This window comes from Protopterus annectens, chromosome 13.part0, assembly GCF_019279795.1.
Source record: "Protopterus annectens isolate FY-2018-M chromosome 13.part0, PAN1.0, whole genome shotgun sequence".
In the NCBI taxonomy this organism is placed as follows: Eukaryota; Metazoa; Chordata; order Ceratodontiformes; family Protopteridae; genus Protopterus; species Protopterus annectens.
Window position 1 is genome coordinate 875,335,064 of NC_056747.1, and position 20,981 is coordinate 875,356,044.

At 33.4% G+C, this 20,981-nt stretch overlaps 1 protein-coding gene and 1 long non-coding RNA gene across 3 annotated transcripts in view; one reads left to right on the forward strand and one right to left on the reverse strand.

Moving 5' to 3' along the window:
* Nucleotides 1–859: 859 nt before the first annotated feature.
* On the reverse strand, nt 860–19,421 carry LOC122787732. Its single transcript, XR_006362595.1, has 3 exons — nt 19,367–19,421; nt 18,826–18,864; nt 860–1,777 (listed from the first exon to the last, which is right to left on the reverse strand). It is a non-coding gene; the product is annotated as an uncharacterized LOC122787732 (long non-coding RNA).
* Nucleotides 9,030–20,981, forward strand: part of LOC122787730 (protein rapunzel-like) — a 114,198-nt gene continuing 102,246 nt past the window's right edge. The window contains exon 1 of one of the 2 annotated variants that reach the window (XM_044054593.1): nt 9,030–9,191. The gene's annotated coding sequence lies outside the window, so the exon portion shown is untranslated. The remainder of the gene's footprint in view (nt 9,192–20,981) is intronic. The other variant, XM_044054591.1, reaches the window with a different exon arrangement.

Genomic DNA, 20,981 nt, shown 5'->3' on the forward strand with positions numbered 1-20,981 from the left:
CAGGCTCCTAGATCATCAATAATGTTTTGGTTAATTTCATAACTGTCCTACCGAGGGGGTGTGAAGCACACTTGTAATGTCAGTACACATTCAAAATACTAAGTTATTTTGTTTTCATTCCAGGTTGGGTGCCTTCTGCGTGGAATTTTCATGCCTTTCCTATGGTTACACATTTTAGTGCATTGCAGTTTCCTCCACCATTCCAAAAACATGACAGATGAATTGATAATATTCAAAATGCCCCTAAATGTGTGTGTATATATCTCAGGATGATTCTTGATAGCTTGGCAGCTCATACTGCATTATTTTCTGGCTTTTGCCCACTGTTCCCAAGAATAAGCTCCAGCTCAACATGATTCAGAACTGGATCAAGTAAATATTGTCATTCGATGGATGGGTGGATCGATTGATGGATGAATGAGATGGATGTGTAACCTGGCTGGATCAGCATCACAATACATTTCTTTGCATCAAGCCATGTATAACCATCTCCTGCTTATAGGTCTTTTTTCTTCATGTGCTTTTTCATGCTTTTCTAGTTCTTCTCCTTGAAGTTTATTTTTCACTTTAACATTATTTTTTCTTCTTACCTCGTTTTGATTTTGTCATAGACAGACAGATGGGCGCACACACAAATACACACAAATACACACACACACGCACACACACACACACACACACACACACACACACACACACACACACACACACACACACAAACACTGTCTTTCCACAATCTTCAAAGATAAAGTTAAAAGTATCACTCGATACTAAGCATTTTCTCATCAATTATTTGAATCTCTTTTTTTCTGCAATTATGCTATCATCTTGCAATGCATTTATTTTTCTGTTTGTCAGTTTGTCTGTTATCTCATCACTTTCTTCAAAAGTTCAACAGACTTAGCCACTAAGGTCATTTCAGTTTTTCACTTTATCATCCTTATCATAGCACAAGCCTACTCATAGGTTCATAGGAGATTACTAGACTAGTGGCTTAAAGGCCACTGAACCACTTATTGTTTTTTTTTCCTTTTTAATAGATGTTGCATTCAATCCAGTACCATAGTAGTATTTACTATATACATCATCAATTAGAAATTATCAGAGTTTTAGTATCAACCTGAATATGTGGGATGATAATAGAAACCTACAACAGCAAATAAGTGCATTAAATGCGCAAAGTACATTTGTTTCTGCATATTGAAAACCATGTTGACAATGTGTTTATTATATTATGAAGATCAGGCAGTAAAACGATATGTCATACTTTGTTCTTTAGATCACCACTCATTTTTTTTTCTCCTTATGCAATCTCTGGATTAATTTTTAAATATATCCTAATGCATTTCATTTCTTCCATTTTTTTTCTGACGATATCTTGTACATGAAGATATACATAACAGCTGATGGCAGTCTCATCTCTCATTTGCTTTCTTTGTCAGGATTTCCACAGACTTGAATGAAGGGCTGCTCATCTCTGACATGTGCCACAAAGCTGTACTTCTTTTGAAGAATCTGCCAGCTGCTTATTCATTCTAGGTATTTCCTCAAGCACTGGAAGATATAACCAGATCTCCTTGTATGCTAGTATAAGGTGCCATAGAGCTCTACATAAAGCAGGCTCCCAAAACTCTTTCTTAAATAATTTGTAAAATCAGGCTTCCAGAACTTTCTTAATTTGTAAACGTTATTAAAGTAACTGTGCAATATCTGTGGATTTCTTTGTTTAGTTGTCTGCTACTTCTTCTCCACAGCTTTTGTAAAGGAAGGCATTAAACTGCAAATACAGAAAAAAATAGAAATTTCTGGTTATAAAAATACATCAGACTGATTACAACTCTACAAAAATAACAACAGCTAGAAATATGTGGCGGTAGGAAATAGAAGGCACAAAAAATTATTATATGATTTCCTAGACATTTTAACAGATTCATTTTTGAGCTCTAAAATATGAATCATATTTACTGTTGTTACTGCTGTTTGTATACTATTCTGTCCTTTTGTATAATTCAGAATATTTCAAAATATGCAACTGATATAGTACATCTATATTTATACATTATTAACAAGCAAATAAAGACTTGAATTTCTCACTTCATTTAAACAATAAGGAACTTTGATTGGCTTAACTGAAGACTATATCTCCAGTCGACATATACCATCATCTAACAGCTGTTAATGGTTTTGTGTAATGTACACATCACAAAGACAACTGAAGAGTCTTGAACGTATTAATGACAGTTTCATATTAAATGAGAACTGACTGAGGGCATTCATAATGCAATGCAATAGAGGTAAAAATTCATACTTACAAGTTATGAATACACTTAGAAAAAATTGCCTTGTAATTTTGGTGCAAGCATAAAGACTGTTTGCATTTTAGAGTGTGCAAACAACTGGTGTTTACAATGATATTAGCATTAGAGTAAAAGTAAAAACATGATATAGAGAGGATATAAATGTACTTTGAGCGTCAATATTATTGTTTCTCGTGCATGTATTTGTGGTTAATAAGAAAGTTAAACATAAAATACATGAAACACAAACAAAAGAATGCATTTTAAAATAAAGGTTATATGCAACATAGTAGAACAAGCAAATGAATGTCTCAGATCCACTTCCTTTAGTGTTTGCAACCATGAGGAAGATCATCTTTGATTCAAAAGGAGTATTGTCTCAGTATAGGTCTTCTATTTGTGGAAATTAATATGAGGATTATAGCACAACTATATTAACTCCAGCATATGCAATAATGAATATCCGTACACACCTTAAAGGACGCCCCTCAAGACTTATTTGTACTAGATGCTTCCTATATTCTTTAAAGAGATGTTCCATGCTTTTTAAATTTATTATCCAGGACCACTATATATATTTGATTTTTTTTTATTTTGTACATTGTTTAGATTTTTGAACTCTTGAAATAAGTTAATGTTCAAGACAAAATTAGACCACCATTTTTTCAAACTGTAGTTATAACAGCTATTTTCATACTGAAATCTCTGTATCTTACAGTGATCATATAATATATATACATATTAGTGCCAAACGTATTTTAGCATATCCTATATGAGTAAAGCAGTTTTACTGTTTCATTATGTTAAAATTTTAAAATAATTTATCTGACGCACACTAGTCCCACTGTTACTAAGTCTACTGCTCTGCACTTATCATTCTTATTATGCAGGATATGCCTTGTATTTTATGCTACCAATAGATATTTGAATAAGGTAGCAGTTAAGCTAGCACACAGTGCTTTGTGCTTTAGTCTACAAACACATCTTAAGCACACATGGAGATCAGATGGACAACCTAAAAAGTGACTAGATATGATCATGGAGGATTATGGGGACATTGCCTAATAAGATACTTACTCAAAGATCTTTACAGAATTATTAAATGATTACAGTCTTGTACTGCAGAGACAGCTATACTATACTCGAGTTCGTAAAGCCAAACTAGTTCTTACAATGGGTGCTCAGGCCAGATTATGTCATTGATTTGGAATATGTCACCTAACTATTGATTTCAATGAGACTCATATGCCTCAGTAACTTCAATTCAAGATTAGATTTCTCATAACAATCACTGTGCTTTTCTATATCTACTGACAACAACCTATCTTACCAGATAATTAAATTTCTTAGCAGAAATTAGTATGGCATTGTCTGCCATCTAGAAAAGTAACACGTATTTTCTTTGAAACACACTGTTACCAAAGAAAGGAAATTTAGAGAAGTAAAAGCAGGTAAACAGGGAATGTTCCTGTAATTCACCTAAACATATATATATATATATATATATATATATATATATATATATATATATATATATATACATAGAAACAGTATGTGTGTGTGTGTGTGTGTGTGTGTGTGTGTATACATGCATTTTTAAGTTTTAGTTTGTTATACATTTCTTACACTGTCAAAGCTAAAATAAACATACAGTAGATATAAAAAGTTTACACACCCCTGTTAAAATGCTAGGTTTTTGTGATATAATAAAAAATGAGACCACAATAAATCATTTCAAAACTTTTCTCACACTTTAATGTGACCTATAACCTGTACAATTCAATTGAAAAACAACTCTGTTAGAGGAAAAAATACAAAAAATTAAAAATGTACAATAAGCTGGTTGAATAAGTGTCCACACCCTTAAACTAATACTTTGTTGAAGCACATTTTGATTTAATTACAGCATTCGGTCTTCTTGGGTACACACCTGCCATCAATTAAAGAGAGTCTGATTAACACCAAATAAAGTTCAGCTGTCTTGGTAGGATTTTCCTGACATTTACTCAGTTGCCTGCTACAATAAACGCCATGGTTCGCAGACGGCTTACAAAGCATCAAAGGGATCTCATTGTTGAAAGGAATCAGTCAGAAGAAGGGTACAACAAAATTTCCACAGCATTGGATATACCATGGAACACAGTGAAGGCAGTCATCAAAAAGTGGAGAAAATATGAGACAACAGTGGCATTGCATAGAACTGGATGTCCCTCCAAAATTGATGAAAAGACAAGATGAAAACTGGTCAGGGAAGCTGCCAAGAGACTTACAGCAACACTGAAGGAGCTGCAGGAATTTCTGGCAAGTACTGGTTGTATACTATATGTGACAATAATCTCCCATATTTTCCATACATCTGGGCTATGGGGCAGGGTTGCAGGACAGAAGCCTTTTTTTACACAGATAAACCTCCAGGCTGGGATAAAATTTGCAAAACAATACATCAAGTCTCCCAAAAGAGTGTGGGAAAATGTGTTATGGTCTGAGGAGACCAAGGTTGAACTTTTTGGCCACAATTCCAAAAGGTATGTTTGGTGCAAAACAACACTTATCATCACCAAAAGAACACCATCCCACGGTGAAGCATGGTGGTGGCAGTATCATGCCTTGGGGTTGCTTTTCTTCAGTTGAAATTGGGTTTTTAGTCAAGGTGGAGGGAATTATGAATAGTTCCAAATACCAGTCACTTTTGGCCCAAAACCTTTAGGCATCTGCTAGAAAGCTGAAGATGAAGAGAAATTTCACCTTTCAGCATGACAATGACCCCAAGCATACATCCAAATCTGCAAAAGAATGGCTTCATCTGAAGAAAATTAAAATTTTGGAATTGCCCAGCCAAAGCCTAGACCTAAATCAAATAGAAAATCTGTGGGGTGACCTGAAGAGGGCTGTGCACAAGAGATATCCTCGCAATCTGACAGATTTGGAGTGCTTTTGCAAGGAAGAGTGGGCAAATATTGCCAAGTTAAGATGTGTCATGCTGATAGACTCCTACCCAAGAAGACTGAATGCTGTAATTAACTTAAAAGGTGCTTCAATAAAGTATTAGTTTAAGGGTGTGCACACTTATACAACCAGCTTATTGTACAATTTTTATGTTTTATATTTTCCCCCTAACAGATTTGTTTGTTTTTAAATTGAATTGTACAGGTTATAAATCACATTAAAGGTGGGAAAAGTTTTGAAATGATTTATTGTGATCTAATTTTTTATATCACAAAAACCTGGCATTTTAACAGGGGTGTATAAACTTTTTAAATCCACTGTATGCCATTTGTGAATTATCAGCTAGGCTGTCTAGGCATCAAATCTAAAATCAAGTTCAGGAAAAGAAAAATAATCTTCACATTAAAGCAAACTACTCCAAGAATCTTAACAGTGGAAGTGAAGGGACATTTTAAATTTCATCATCTTATTAGAATTGAATGCCTTATTTTGAATGCTGTCATAATGCAGGCTAATGGCAACAGGCCTTCTCTGTAACAGAACTGAACACATTTTTAATTGACAATTTTTAATTGTTAGATAAATGTAAGATGACAATACAAATTTGTGAAATCAAAATGGCTTAATGAAAACAATAAATACTCTCTTATAATACTTGTGTATGTATAGACAGATAATGATACAGATGTACAGATATAGATATTTATAGATGTAGGAAATAAAAAATAGATTTTATGCATAACACACCTTAACACTACATAAACATTTATATGTCAGTTTATGGCACGTATGGAGAAAGATGCACAAAGAAAATGTTAAGGCACTTGTATAATAAATGAAAAAGGAAGCTGATTTGATATGTCTACAAAGAAGAATCTGCCCTTTGGTATTGCATAATTAGATGCAACAAAAGTATAGAGACTAAATTTAAGCAAATTCTTTAAAGCAAGAGTTGAATAAGGAATATCTGATTTTTTTCTGTCTATGGCAAGTCCACCTGTATCTGAGACATTATCAATTTGCTTTCATCCTGTGCAAACTGACTAAGATAAGCAAATGTCAAAAAGAAATACTGTGAATACAAGAGGAATACACACAAACTAGGTTACTGAAGATGGAATCTCATGTCATTATTATCCCTTCATTTTAAACTACAGGTATATTATAATTGTAGAGTATGAAACAGTTTCCTATCCCTTGTCAATCTAAAAACATCTGTTGTAAAACATTATTTTTGGTAGAGCCAACACATATTTCCATAACACCTACAGATTATGCAAATCAGTGGGCAAGTAGCAGCTAAAATTGTTTGCTCATCCTATTCTAAGCAAATTGTTGATGACTCATAACTCATTTGCAAGTATGAGAGAATAAATAGTTAAACTGATGGTCCTCACTGTCTCACTTAACAAGTCCTGCATCTGTGATATAGTTACTGAAAAGGATGCAAAGGCAAGCTAGGCAAAAGTAAACCTTAAAGGTAAGTAAAAAAGGGCATATAAATCTTACAGTAAGCTTTCAAGGTACATAGCATGAATTATAAATTATTATTATTTTATGTGCTAACAATTTATACTGGAGATGAACATATGAATCATTTTAGCAGTGCTCAGATGGATACATACACATCACTCTGAAGGTATCCATTGTAAATGGGTGAAAGGAACAGGGATAGAGCTATAGAGCTATACCTTTGCCAGTAATTATTAATGGTTCCAGTTCACTGATACTAGAAGACAACTTTTTAAATTTATGTGTGTTCCTATTATGTGAAATGAACTCAGTCATACATGGCTGAACAAAATACAGAACATTTTGAAGCTGAAATATTGTGAAATGCTGAACTACCACTATTCTGCAGTAAAACAAGTTAAGTAGGTATACTGCAAGATTTTATGAACTGTAGAATTTACTTTGTACTGCTAACCTTCTCATGAATGAGGCTAAGGTGAAACTTATAAAATGGAAGAGAAAGTTATACTATATACTACAAACCATTTTTTTATGAAAACAACAGTTCATTCCATTTATTCATAAAGTATGAAGTTCCAGATTAACGTACAGTCTGGTCAGTCGGTGGCCTCAAGTTGACGATATTGGTATGGATAGAGTGAGATAAAGAATATAGATAGGCAGACAGATAAGTAAATAATATAAAGATAGATGGCACTATATCTACAGATACATATTACATATGATGATAAGTGAGTTAAAACTAATGGTACTGATATGCAGAAGTAATCAGCAATATAAACAATTGTTCTTGACTTCAATTTACAGCAGATATTATGAACTAATACAGCCAAGTATTGACTTCTCCTTTTCTTCTTTTCCTTAAAAGGTTCAAGGGTGTTCAAAAACAAGCATTATGACTAATAGAAAACAATTCTGAATAAATATTGACTTATATATGCAGGTAATTGCCTATATTTAAATGGTGGAAGTAATAAAATGGAAATGTTTAAAGAAATATATATCAAACAAAAGATAAAATAATGCACCATGGTGTGAAATAATGAATGTATAGATTAAAAAAACACATAATTGTCATCTTACATGAAACTAGCATCTTTAGGAAGGTAGTTAATTATTTTGGTATTAAGGGGTTTCTGTCCCCACATTTACCAGGAACCTCATTTTTATGCATGTCATTTTAAATATAATAAGTACATTTTTCTTTCAGTTTTCATACTGGGTTTAATAATTCATCTCTAATCATTATACAGTTTGGTAGCTAAATTATATATTTCCATTTGCAATTTATACACTTGATTTTAATTGTTCTTCATTTTTCCTTTACCTTGCCACTAGAGGGCTCCACAGGACATTAGTTCCCAGTTTTGTGCAGCATGCAGCACATTGTACGAAGACATTAATTTCCAAGAAAAAAAATGCCAATAAATTAATTGTTAAAGAGTTAGATTTCGGGGACAGGAACCCATTTCTCTATAAGAAATACCCTTTAAAGTTCTACCACATTTATTTCTTTTTAGTACTTATATGATGCATTATACAACTACTCAAAGCAGAATGTTTGATCTTCCAGTTTTCTGTTTTCAGAATCAGGATTGCAGAGAGTCCTACTATTAGTGTTCTTTACCAAGCAAAAATATAACTAGTGGTAAAGTGTTCCAAAGGGGAAATAAACAGGCATCAAGAAAGACTACTCAACAGACAAAAAACTTATTTGATTTTTTATTTATCTCATATTTAAAATGGCAACAGCAATGCAGAAAAAAATCATTATAAAAGTGCTTAAAGCAGACTGAATTTTGAGGGTAATCAATTGTTGTATCCTTAGGTGTTATTTACAAGACTTATATTCTGTTAAGTTGTAAAATGTTTTTTTTTCTGTCATTTGGTAATATGTTGAATTGTGTTTATGATTTTTTGTAACTTTAAAATAACAAAACTATAGTAATAAGCAGAATACTGTGCAGGACAAGATAACCTACATCCATGCAAGGCTACACCCTGTCCACTTCTTGAAGAATCCATAAAGATACCTGGTGACTAAAAGTGTGATAACTGTTTCATTTTGCAAAACTGTATAAAAAGCTTACTTTTCCATACTATACTAAATATTTATTGAAAACAATCTTAAAGAATCAATATTTCTGAGGTTTAATAAACTATTCTGGCAACACTACAGAATCATGATAAGAAGGAAGACCCACACCAGTCATTTTGCCTTTTTTTTTCTTTTGGAGGTGTGTCTTTCTCTCTCTCTCTGTATCTTTCTCTCTCTAAATCTCAGTTTCTGTCTCTCTCTCTCTCCATATAAAAAACACCAGTCAGGCAACTAGAAATCAGATTTGCTGCTTTTCTCTTTGAATGCACTGCCTCCTCTTGTCTCCTTCCCTGAATCACTGGATGCTGTTTTGACTTACAATCCATTTTTTTTGTCCTTTTCTGGATAATTCTCCAGCAATCTTCACTGGATGTAAGGTAGGATTTTTTTTCTGAAACATTTTTTGCTTCTAAGTTAGTTTCTTTTGTTCTTTCTTACAGAGCTGTGCACACAGACAAAAGAGATCTCCAATTTTCAGACAAAATATATTTCTCTAATTTGGAGTTAGAATACTTTTTGGGGTTTTCAAACTATGTGGACACTGTCATACACATGTTTATTAATATTTTGTTATGGTAAAGCATTTTAATATACTTATTAACATTAAAAGGGTTGTATCAAATGAAAGAAATGTAGATGACTAAATTGTTTTTTGTCCAGCATAGAATTCAATTAAAAGAAAATTGTTCATGTTTGAAATGGCTGATAAATGTTACAAATCTTTAAAAATAAAACTTCTTTATGCTGATAAGTCTAGTTTTCAAAATGGCTGGCAGTGCTCTGTTTTATGAAGGAAACACTGCAGCAAGCTAGAGTCTCCACCCTATTATGCCTCCATTAAAATTTTCTTCCTGTAGAAGTAGCATTGCTCTGCACATACACTGAGTAATGAAGCCTGTAGAAGGAAAATAAATGAACTCCTTTTGATCAATAAGGCATAATACTGTAATTTATGCTGTTTATATTTTGAATAAAATACCAAGTTTACAGTTTAGAAGCACATGTTCTGCTAATATGTGAACAAAATTGTTAACACTATCAAATGTTGGTATACTATTAAATATGAAGAAGTGACTGAACAATACCATTACATATGTTTGGTGTACAGCAAAACTTGAAATCAAAATTCTGTTTTCAAAAAGGTTTGGTTTACTATGCATCCAGATGTTTCCAATCTGTATGAATAATAAGGATGTACAATGTTGTTTCATCTCATCTCATATTTGCATGTAAAGAGAAGACAGCTATGTGAACATGTGTAAGAACAGACATGTGTGCATGTGTATGCATTTGTTTTTTTTGTCTGTATTATATGTTGCACATCATTTCTAGGTAACAGTATAACAAATGTTAAATATTGTAATAGCATCATACATTTCATAGGTGGCACTGTTGTACTGCAGTGCAGCTAGAAAGAACATGGAGGATAATTTTTGCTCTTGAATAAATCCATGCCATTATTATTTAAGAAATTATATTTATAAATTGATGCAAATGTTAACAACTTGTTAACTGACTACTTAATAGCAGTGTCTACTACTCTCTAGTTACTTACATTGTAGCTAAGATTTAGAATGTCTAAATATAGGTATATATGTAGTTACATAACTGCTTAAAATATTAACAACATACTTCATTTTCTTTATAGCTAACTTGTTTTAATTAAGCCTTTTCTTGAATTCTATGGCTCATACACAGTTTTTAACAATAATAATGGAAGTTATACCAATGAGCAGAGTAAAGCGAGATTTTATTTTTATTTAATTTGATTTGTATTTGTTTATGGGGCTAGAGCACTGATCTTCATAGACCTTTTTCAGTCTCAGTCTTGGGGGCATTGTCTGGTTAAGTGACTTGTTCAGAGTCACACTGATATGTGTCACTTATAAAAGGTATTTGTATATCTTGTCTGCCTACCTCTCTATCTGTCTGTCTAGCTGTCTGGCTGCTTATCTTTCTTCATTTCACTCTGTGCTTGTCTGTCTGTTTGTGAGTCTGTTGATCTGTCTGTCAATCTAACTTTCTAAATGTGTCTCTAGCTATCCATCGAACCTATTCGCATATCACAACAAATATACTGTTGTTAGCCACGGATGATAATGATGCCTGTAATTTTGATTTCAAGCTGATTGTATAATCCTTATGGAATGGCAGGCTTGAAATAGCTTTCCATATACATTGTCAGCAGAACCTGACCATTTCTAAATAACATGTTTGTCATCATGGTATAAAACCTTCTCTCGAAATAATACACAATAATTGCTGATCTGCTTAAAATAAGAAAATGATTACAAAAAGTGCAGAAAAATTAATGATTGTGCTTGTACTACATTTTGAGGACTCTGCTTAAATAACAACTAATATAATTACAAAGTAACACCATGTTGTTACACTCTAATAACGATGTCATTGTTGTCTATCTAGTATGCTAGTTGAGGGAGTAACAGTGTCCATTGCATGGTGGGAATAAAAAGATGCCTCAGTAAATACATGGCTATTCATCTGCAATTTCTTAATTTGTTGATGTTGTTTTTATACATCACCATTTAGGTGGAAACAAGTCTATATTTAATGAAGTCAGAAAGTGCTTATGTGCATATATTTATTCAAAATTATTGTTTCTGTTCTGGCATATACTGCAGTAATCTGCAAGATAATGATTTAATGTGATTTATATATTTTTGTTTGGTTGCTGTGATCTAATATTTTAATTTATGATGCCATATTTGCTGTTCAGATTAGCTTATTCTACAACAACAGTGCTATTGCATACACTGAAAAAATACTGGACTGTCACTTGCAACTAATTAATGAGAAGCATTTTGACTGATAATTAATCTTTTCCCAGAAATATAAATGTGTCCATACAGAAAAGAATGCTATGTACCTGTGTGTATAGCTGGAACCTGTTACATAGTTTCATCCAGGTAAGAAAATAGGTACACATATATCAAGGACAAATAACTGTGACTTTTAGGTACTTTAGCTGTGATTTCTATTGGAGTGGGTTTTTGTTTTGGTTCTTTACATATTAGCTGTGTTTTGCTGAACTGGAAGTACAAGACTGATGAGGCTATATATGCACTTTTGTCTGATTGAAATGCAGTTGCGCTTTTGAATATGTTTTAATGATTAAGAGTTTATTAATGATTATTTGAGGGAACATGTTTTCAGTACCATTATGTTTGGTCTATTTCCACAGCTGTGTAGTAAATGAGGTATTGGGGCAGGCCTCATTGAAAGATTCGTTATTCCTGTTTTTAGATATCAATATTTGTGATTTTAGATTCTTACTGTTATTCACTCTGATATACAAGTAGACAATGATCTGTCAGACATCTGAATGTAGTCACAGAGATGCAGCTACAGCGTAGTTATATGGGTCTACTTCTAAATTTCGAACTTTCAAAATGTCGACTTTCTTATGGTCGTGATCATAAGATCAATGCCCACCCATATTCTTACCCACAAGCAAAAAAACATGGCGTTTTATTCATTCTCATGTAAACATCACAAGCATACATGTTACAAGCATATATGCTCTTGAACTACAGGTTTCAAGACATTTTAAAACGTATTTAGGAACAAAGGTGCATGGTTTAAAGTGTCAAAAGGGGATTCTACCTGGTAACCTATAAGACAGGAAGAATTAATAATCGGTTGCCAAAGAGTAAGTCAGCTGTTTAGTTGTAGCCCTTCAGTATTTTTTACAAATATCTACGCTAAAGAGTATAACTATTTGTTTCTATTTCCTAAAGCACTTAAGTCTGTGCTCTATTGGTAAAGCTTTTAAATTTCCTCTAAGCTTCCATGATTCTGGATGCTTGCAGAATATACCATTGTTCTCTTGGTTTTCCTCTGTGTTGCAAACCACACATCCTTATTCTAACAACATGACCTTTGAATGCCTTTATACCAAAAATGTGGTTAATTATCCTGTGATGAACCTACAAAATTAATGCTTGTCTTCTTTCTTTCTTTCTTTCTTTCTTTCTTTCTTTCTTTCTTTCTTTCTTTCTCTCATTTCCCACTTTCCCCAGTTTCATTCCTGTGAACATATGATAACAGACAGTGCACATCTCCTATCAAAGTAACTGCGATTCCTCTCTATGATACAATAGCTGTATTAGGAGGGGATTCTTGTGACTAGTAAAGGTGCAAAATGAAATATAAATCATTATGGTCTTCCATGTAGCAAATTTCTTTGTACTTTTCAAAATGTTTAGAGTTGCAAACATTATCATGAACCCATGTCAAGGCCTCAAATGCAAATTTCACAAGTAGTAGTACATTGCATACCACAAGAACTGAAAAAAAGAGTGAATTGCACATCTGTAAGTGTAAAAATCAAGTAACCCAAAATAAACAGTAGCTTAGGTGGATGTTAAAGATGATATGCACTCTTTTTAATGAGATGGAGTACGCTGGCTTCTGCAAAAGGAAAGACCAGCCAGCTGGAATTAAGCCTTGAATTAATGGAATTAATATTTAGATGTTAATTAAGATATTGTTTTCCCTTAGCATATGTGGCCGTGATTTCTACATCTTATGCGATAGATATGCTTGTGTAGGATTTTTGTGCTACTTTTACAACATTAGATGACAAATGCACTTTTTCTTCATGAAGGAACTGATGCCTCATTGCTTACTTTGAAATATTAACAGTATGTCATGCAGCAAAAACATGAGGCTATTAATCTTAAATATCAGTAGTCAAACAATTACAGGGATTAATACGTAATGCTTCAGAAATTGTGCCATCGTACTCCACTTTATTGTCAGTCGTCTTCACATTGTCGATATGATTAGATGTAGTATAAGGCCATGCTGCACTGATAATAATGTCAGCTAGCTTTGCAGTCTTTCTTTTTATTTATTTTTGCTGTTTGTTACATGCCTTTAAGCCTTAATTTCTGGATTTTTTTTTCTTTAGCTCCAACTCAATATTTTCTTGTCCTAAAAATCCCTTGGCCGACTAACTACTCTTGTCATTTTGTGAGGTGGTTCCATTCCGAGCACAGGCAGGCTATTCTTCCACAACAGTACTTGCAGTAGTGACACAAGTGATGTAAATTACTGGATGCTTTACTGTGGGACTCTGACAATAAAATAATTGTACCCATGACTGGCCTTGAGATACCATTTGATTTTATGAGAACAGACAGGGTTCACTTTTCAATATGATGCACACCTGTATATAGCAGCCTTTTGAATGTGGGAGTTACAGACAGTGGACTTCTGCCTTATGCCCCTCCTCTCACAGCATGCTGGATTATGTCACCTGGCATGTCACATACTGGGTGTACTTTGATGAAGTGTGTCCTGCCTCCCTGGGGACACACTAGGCAGGACCCTGTCCACAACTGCAGACATACCTTTCAACTCTTCAGATTTTCTCAGAATGTCGAAACAAATTTTTGCGTCATCTTTTTGGTCTGTTCCTCATAAAATCTACGGTTTTCTTGCAAATCATTGGGGATTGACTTCATTAAATAACAACAGACATTTAAATTCCAGACATCGTACCTTCAAAAAATGCACAATAAGACAAAATCTTTTATTTTAGCAACTTTCTAAGTTTATAAGAGCAATATTTAAAATGTGTCCATATTTTTGAGCCTTTGACCCCCCCCCCTCCATTATTTTTGGATTTGTCAAGATTTCTTGTTTTAAGAAGTTGAGGGGTATGATACTGCTGCCTCTGTCAGTGATCAGTGTTCTCCACCAGGAATTGTAAAATTAAGTGAACCCCTAGCTCATTCCCATGCCTTTCCTCATAAGAGATGCAAACAGGAATATACCTTATCATTCTCTACTCCTCATCAGGGATTCTTCCACCTCCCAAACCCTGCACCTGCTAGTCAAATCAGAAATTGTGTGGGTTACTGTTAGGACTTCAGCCTATTGTGCCACAAAGATGAAGGCCATTGATTCCAAAGTGTCAATAAAATACTGTACACCAGTAATGACAACAAATAAATTACGAGTGGTCACAGTTTTAATTTTTATTGACTAGTTCCCTCCACTGTTAAGATGTGATTGACAGTAGTTTTCTCTTCATCTACCAAAATCCACAACAAATGCTAAGTAAGCCACCTATACTCATATTTATTTCACAGAAGACTTCAATAATCTGTCCCTCCAACTAATATATGTTAAGTCTTATCTACATATGAAATCAAAATACATTTTCAATCTAGATGTATACTCATGTTGTAATTGCCAGGTTCTGTTTCTGATTCACAGGTTAATCTTCATTCTATCCTTCATTTTACTTTTTGTATAATTTCAGTATATTTTTGAAATGTGACTTTAATAGCACATTTACTAAATTGTTTTCTTTCTTTATTGTTGCTGTTGTTATTACATTTTTTATTATATGATTGTTTATGTTAACAGATCATAACTGAAAAAGGATCCATGTGGTTTAGTTCATTTAGCTATAAAGCAAATAAATAAACAAGTAAGCAAACAGTTAATTTAATTAACAGCATTACAAGTGTTAAATAAACCTTTGGACATTTTTCTATCAAATCTCTTCAAAAGACACATTTAAACAGCAAGTGCCTTTAGAATTAATGATAAAAATAAAGATGAATGTTGACATTAATGAGACATATTCTCTCTGTGAATACATGTTTTTAAGTTAAATACATTTTCAAATGTTGCCCATTTCTCTTGATTATTTATTAGCTGGTGTAGTGGTCTGTATTGAAAACTACAAGATACATGATTTTTGTTTATCATATTAAGTAAATTTCTAGTACAAATATATTATTCAGTTGTTTAGTTTAATGGAATATAAAATCCCTAAAAATTAAGATCCTTTCATCCAGCCAGCTAGCCATCCATCCATCAACCCATTCATCCCTCCATCTGTTCTCTAAGATATTTGCTCCAGTAAGGGTTTATGTTGGCAGCAAATGGAACAGGACAGTTCAGACCTCCTTAACCTGTGTTACAGTTACCAGCACATCATATGGGATCCCAAGGTGTTCTCAAGTGAGCTTAAATATATAATCTCTCCCATGTGTCCTATTTCTGCCTGATCTACATTTTCTGTTAGGGGCATTTTGGGGATATTCTCTCAAGTAGCCCAAACTAGCTCAAGTGACTCCTTTTTATCCAACGTAGCAGTATCTGTAGTCTGAGATTCTCCCAGGATGCAGAGCTCTTCACTCTGTCATGGACACTGAACGCACCTACCATTCAGAGACAACTTATTTCTGTTGCTTGCATCCATTATCTCGTCCTTTTGGTCACTACCAACATCTCATGACTATATGTGCCTACAGAGCCATGGACTGATCAGTAAACTGAGAACTTCACCCTAACAATCAGCTTTGGTTTCATTCTCACACCTGCAGCACCAGTGTTGCTGCAACATTCCATTAGTCAGTTGTTCAATTCCCTCTGTCTTCTCTCATACACAAGATCCCAAAATGTGGAAGCTCTTCATCTGAGGTAGCTGATCCCAGTGACCTACAGAAAGTGACCACTGATTTGGACATATTGATAAACATTTCAATAGCATTACACTCTGTAGCAAACAGCTGTAATGTGTATGGGGATCAGAGTCACTTGATACTGAGAGGACAACATTGTTTGCGAACAACAAAGATGTGACCCTCATGGCTTTGGTTGCACCTTGCTATCCTGTTAATGATAATCACAATCAGCTTTGTCTCATACCCACAATGAATGCATTCATCTTAAAAGGCTGCAAACACAACTCTCCCTCCTCAAATGCAAGATCTAAGTGTTACACAGTGGTAGCACTTTCCCTCAAACTGCTGCAGAACTTCCCATAATTCAGTCGGGGGTATCAATATGCCTTTTCTAGGTCCATAAACGCATGCAGAAATGACCTATCTAATATCTGTACAAGAACAAAGAGGTGAGAAAGTAGTCCATAGCCAAGATGGAATTTGCATTACTCCTTTAGAATCCGAGACTCAGCTACTGGACAAAGTCTCTTTTCCAGCACCTTGGCATTGGTTTTCCCAGTGAAGCTGAGAAGAATGAGCACATTATAACTGGAATACATTGCTCTGTTTCCCTTTCTGAAAATGGATACTCACATTAAGAAGTAAGCGGGGCATTAGGAAGTAAGTGCGTGTGGGGGGGTGAATTTCACTGGCAAATACCTTATTGCAGACTGGTCCATTTCACCTCACTGGGTTCAGCTTGAAAAAGCTGTATGGACCATCTGTAAAACACAGAATGGGAGTCAAATATGAGGCCAGTCAAGAAGCAGACATGGGTGCGGTGAATTAGGAATAGCGATCTAATTATGAGTATGTGTGGTATGTATTCTACTACGCACCTATTAATATAGGGCATGTGTAGGCCCACAACAAGACTTCTGGGTATGTGATAAACTTAAAATTATGTGCAACCACTCAAGCTTTCTTAAACAATAGCTCTGTAAACATGTAGATCATATATTCTAATATGCAAATAGAACTATGTTAAATAGAAACTTTTTTAAACTTGTCTTCCACTTAGATATGATGCTATTTCTTTTGATAAGCTTCAGTAATTTTGACTGCGAGATCAAATAATCCTTCACTTTGTATGCATTGTGCATGAAGTACTCTAAAATGATAAATACTGCTTTTCTTTTTATCATTTAGAAATAGCATTTGGTAATAATAGATATCTTATCTATGAAAAATAACATTAATCTATATTTTGTAAAGAGTGTGCATAGTTTAAAATGTTACTATAGTGGTATCAATAAAGAAGAATTATTACAAGAGACATAGCTCCTTCAAAGGAGTATACATCAGCAGTGGTAATGCCATATTACCTAGCTGGAATATTTACATTTCTAATATAAAAAAGTTAACAGTTAGAAGAGACTAACTTAAATGTACTTTACTCAGTGTCCTGTATGACTCTGTCAAAACCAAACAACTGAAAAGTTAGTTAGATAATATATAATATATAGGTATGGTTAATGTCTCTAAATGTTTAAACCAGTAATATTTAGGTGGTCAACAGATTGGATGCTTTGGTAAGATCCCATGACCTTATAGAGATTATATAGTGGGGAGGTTGAGGAAAAGCTTCCATCATATAAGGAGAATACATAAGGAGCACAGCCTTAACAAAGATTATATATCAGGAATGCCCATCATGTTCATTCATCACTTTTAAAGATTAGTACAACCACATGAATAATCTACTCTAAATTTGTAAATAAATCATGTTTACTACTCACAACTTTTTATTAATTTAAAATTATTGTCGGGGTGGTTAAACTTCTATCTCAGGCCATTAATAATTCAAATGTCAATGAAAATGGCTAGGTATAATATACTAAACAACAGTTGTGCACATAGACATAGTCAAAGTCACTGTTCCATACACTGGCCAGTGCAATATTGTCTGTGGCTCAGAACACTGCTACAACTGTGCTGACCTCCCATCAGAAGACAAGTTACCCATTTGGGAATGATTAATGAAATATGTCTCACATGAAATGTGTAAATCTCAGGGGTAGCAGAATATTTTTAGTTACACAACTCTGTGGAGTAGTACAGACTCTGATTTTTAGACAAGTCTGCCCAATATTATTTGAAAATGATAGAGTAAAACACAGAATTGGTTGAACTCTCTTTCATTTCTCTCTCTCTCTCTCTGTCTTTCTTTTCTCTTTTCTTCTGACAAGTCTTTACCTCTCAAATGTTTTACACTTTCTACAGATCATATCTTAAAAAGATAAGTTTTAGTCCTCTGAGTTAATAAGTGCCCTTTCCTTTCCCCAGACATACATTTATTTGTACTACTTCTCTCAAAAGCATTATAAGATACGACGACCAATAAAATATACTGCAAAAATGTTATTTATTAACAGACAGCAGCTATCCGAATACACCCAAGATAAAAATTATATGCAACATACACAAAGTCAAAGAAAAGCACAAAATTAAGTAGAGCAAAGAATAAGGCTACATTGTTTAGAAGCAAAAACTCTGTTTCCTACCAATAGCATATTTATCTTACCTTAAATATTCACAATCATCTTCATTTACTTCCTCCAAACTGAAATCATAGATAAGAAGTAGTTAAAAAACTCAGTTACTGCAGAAGCATAAATAGAGGAAGTTTATTATACTCAATATGTCCATACAGCTGCCATGTTAGCTTCAGGACTTTGTTACCAAGACCTAGAGAAGTGCAGCTTAATTTCTTTATTTTGAGACAATACAGTGATATAAAGTTTAAAAAAAGCAGGCATTCAAGGCTTTGTGCATCAAACTATAATGAAATGCCTCTACCAATAAAGGGGGAAAAGGAGTAGAAAAGTAAAAACTATTGTGAATTTAAAATAAAGCACCACTAGGCAGTGAGTTCAAAAATGTGTTGAGAACCACATGGCAGGCCCAGACGATTAATTCCACTAAATGTTCATGCACATAAACAAAAATTTCACAGTTAGTATATGTCTAAATACTTTACTTTCCTAAACTTCAATATGCAAGTTCTTACAAAATGTCTACTGATAGTCTTGTCAGTTCTTCTCAGGCACAAAATATATGCTTACCTCCATTCTGCCTTTTCAACGTCTCTGACAAGAGCTAGAAGAAGGTGTGGTTAACTCTAAACTGATTGGATAACAGTTGTAGCCAGTTTGGGCTCAAAGAACAACTAGGAAAGAGTTAACTCTTTCAGTGCCAAGCACTATAGGAAAGAAAATAGATGACATGGGGAAATATACACTTGGTGTAGTTTCTACATATTAAAACTGCACTTTACAATATAGCATGTCTGTTTTATGGAATGCCTTATATGTATGCTTTGTTTTTATGGGACACATATAGCCATTACATTTGTTATGATACAGATGCTATAACGAACAGAAATCATAGCATGAACAGTGTACAAGGACATAATATAATGGTGTTATATTTTTGTGAATAAATACTATGCCCAGTACATCACTAGCAATTATGAAATATTCATGGTATTACCTACAGACACAAAATGCCTAGTATATGAAAAAGAAAGATAACTTGTTCTTGTATTTAAAATGTTTTACTTCCAAATGTTTGTTGATATCAACTACGTGGATTTTTTTTAATTATTATGTAATAAGTAAACAGATATCCACATTCAAAATCGGAGTTATTTTAAGTTGTAAAGTAGAAGAAATATGAAAGAAATATATAGAAAAACAATCTTTGTAATAAAAATATAGCAAAAGCATTCATAGAGTGGACTTTTGAAATAAAATAATGTTCAAATTAAAAAATATAATTTACAAAGTCATAAAAGCTGGCAATAAGCAAAAACAACAACTAAAAGCATATTAACATATGTCATATTGCATTACAAATAATTAAACTAATGCATGGTTAAGCAGATTTTAATAACCGTCATAAAAATAAAAAGTATACAGCTATAAAGCAAAATTCTACAGAGTAATAATAATGGAGACCAGTCTAATGACAATAATAGGAAAAACCAGCTGAAGATGCCTTAGGTGTAAGTAATACTAACCAAACCAAGTGAGAAATTACTTAAACGAAAGTAAAACAAGCTCACTACAGCAGGGGAAGACAAAGGTGAATTACATAGCTTATGTTTTCACCATGTTTTAATAAAATGTCAGGAAAATCTACAATAGTAGATAAACATTATCTGACAGGAGGTGAAACGTACAAAATAATATGTGATACTCTTCAGACTAAGCACTTCATTTTGGTATCTGTTAAACCTCCTAAACTGAGCAGTAATGCTTACTTTAAAACTTAACACAAAAAGCATACAATGCTCTAAAATGTATCTTTTAGGTACAGTCTGTCATACAAGTGAACATAATATACCCAGTCTTTTTCATTTTGCACTGCGCACATTAAATAGTACACAAATAATAAAACCCAAGTATTTTTATCCAAAGAGAGGCAGCTATGGGATACATTACCTCCAATTTATTTTAAAGTATTCCATAATGTTTATATTTACTTTTCAGGTTTTACAAAGTCTTCAACAATGATCTAAAAAGTATCAATCATTTATTGAGTAGGTTTACAAATTAGTATAGTGCATAAAATTAATTTTTGCTGGTTTATATAGTATAATGTGTTTTCAGTAATGCAACTGACAAAAACAGTGAATTCAACTAGGAACATAAACTATATTGTTCTACACTTATTAAA